This window comes from Portunus trituberculatus, chromosome 26 (genome assembly GCF_017591435.1).
Source record: "Portunus trituberculatus isolate SZX2019 chromosome 26, ASM1759143v1, whole genome shotgun sequence".
In the NCBI taxonomy this organism is placed as follows: Eukaryota; Metazoa; Arthropoda; class Malacostraca; order Decapoda; family Portunidae; genus Portunus; species Portunus trituberculatus.
The window spans coordinates 2,028,738-2,031,237 of NC_059280.1; positions in this window are offsets into that span (position 1 = coordinate 2,028,738).

Here is a 2,500-nt window from a genome sequence, read left to right on the forward strand (position 1 = left end):
AAGTGACGCGGGTGTTTTAAGGTTCTAGAGGCAGAGTGACAAGATTTCTGCATTATTAACTGGAGAAACACTCTTTTAAAAGGCTCTAGTTGAAGTAATACGGGTTTTTAAGGGTGTTTTTAAGGTTCTAGAGGCAGAGTGACAAGATTTCTGCATTATTAACTGGAGAAACACTTTTAAAAGGCTCTAGTTGAAGTAATAAGGGTTTTAAGGGTGTTTTAAGGTTCTAGAGGCAGAGTGACAAGATTTCTGCATTATTAACTGGAGAAACACTTTTAAAAGGCTCTAGTTGAAGTAATAAGGGTTTTAAGGGTGTTTTAAGGTTCTAGAGGCAGAGTGACAAGATTTCTGCATTATTAACTGGAGAAACACTTTTAAAAGGCTCTAGTTGAAGTAATAAGGGTTTTAAGGGTGTTTTAAGGTTCTAGAGGCAGAGTGACAAGATTTCTGCATTATTAACTGGAGAAACACTCTTTTAAAAGGCTCTAGTTGAAGTAATAAGGGTTTTTAAGGGTGTTTTTAAGGTTCTAGAGGCAGAGTGACAAGATTTCTGCATTATTAACTGGAGAAACACTTTTAAAAGGCTCTAGTTGAAGTAATAAGGGTTTTTAAGGGTGTTTTTAAGGTTCTAGAGGCAGAGTGACAAGATTTCTGCATTATTAACTGGAGAAACACTCTTTTAAAAGGCTCTAGTTGAAGTAATAAGGGTTTTTAAGGTTCTAGAGGCAGAGTGACAAGATTTCTGCATTATTAACTGGAGAAACACTCTTTTAAAAGGCTCTAGTTGAAGTAATAAGGGTTTTTAAGGGTGTTTTTAAGGTTCTAGAGGCAGAGTGACAAGATTTCTGCATTATTAACTGGAGAAACACTCTTTTAAAAGGCTCTAGTTGAAGTAATAAGGGTTTTAAGGGTGTTTTAAGGTTCTAGTTGCAGAGTGACAAGATTTTTGCATTATCTAGTTGGAGAAACACTCTTTTAAAAGGCTCTAGTTGAAGTGATAAGGGTTTTAAAAGGTTCTAAGGTTCTGACCAGAGTTTTAAGAGGCTCTATTAACTGAAGTGACACTCTTTTAAAAGGCTCTAGTTGAAGTGACCCGGGTTTTTAAAAGGCTCTAGTTGAAGTGACCTGGGTTTTTAAAAGGCTCTAGTTGAAGTGACGCGGGTTTTAAAAGGCTCTAGTTGAAGTGACACTCTTTAAAAGGCTCTAGTTGAAGTGACCTGGGTTTTTAAAAGGCTCTAGTTGAAGTGACGCGGGTTTTTAAAAGGCTCTAGTTGAAGTGACGCGGGTTTTTAAAAGGCTCTAGTTGAAGTGACGCGGGTTTTTAAAAGGCTCTAGTTGAAGTGACGCGGGTTTTTAAAAGGCTCTAGTTGAAGTGACGCGGGTTTTTAAAAGGCTCTAGTTGAAGTGACGCGGGTTTTTAAAAGGCTCTAGTTGAAGTGACGCAGGTTTTTAAAAGGCTCTAGTTGAAGTGACACTCTAGTTGAAGTGATTAAAAGGCTCTAGTTGAAGTGACGCGGGTTTTAAAAGGCTCTAGTTGAAGTAATAAGGGTTTTAAAAGGCTCTAGTTGAAGTGACACGGGTTTTAAAAGGCTCTAGTTGAAGTGACAAAAGGGTTTTTAAGGTTTTAGAGGCAGTGACGTGTTAACAAGTTTTCTGCATTATCAACAGGACAAATACTCTTTTCAAAGGCTCTAATTGAAGTGACGCGGGTTTTTAAAAGGCTCTAGTTGAAGTGACACGGGTTTTAAAAGGCAGATTCACAACATTTCTGCATTACGAACAGGAGAAACACTCTTTGACGCTAATAATAATAATAATAATAATAATAATAATAATAATAAGGGTCGTTTAGCAGAGTGAAAAGTTAATTACGTGTTTGAACAAAAGGATGACAAAAAAAAAACAAATATTTAAACTTTTTTTTTATTTAGTTTAAGAAATGTCAACAGAGAGAGAGAGAGAGAGAGAGAGAGAGAGAGAGAGAGAGAGATAATATATCCAATAATATGTGTGTGTGTGTGTGTGTGTGTGTTCTATAATATATCCAATAATATTTTCTCAAGGTCTGTCTGTCTGTCTGTCTGTCTGTCTGTCTGTCTTTATTTATTTATTTATTTATTTTCTTGATTTTTGTCCTTGTTGCTATTTAAGGAGGGGGAGGAGGAGGAGGAGGAGGAGGAGGAGGAGGAGGAGGAGGAGGAGGAGGAGGAAAAGGAGGAAGAGGAGGAGGAAGAGGAGAAAAGATATGATTGAAGACAGAGAGAGAGAGAGAGAGAGAGAGAGAGAGAGAGACCGTTGGGTACATTTGGGCGTGGAGGAGGAAGAAAAGGAGATGAAGAAGAAGAGGAGGAGGAGGAGGAGGGGGAGGAGGAATGGTGAAGGACAGAGAGAGAGAGAGAGAGAGAGAGAATAATAATAATAATAATAATAATAATAATTTGGGATTTGAAACAATTATTATATTTTAAAATCTCTTTATTTATTTGACCTTTTGTTGTTG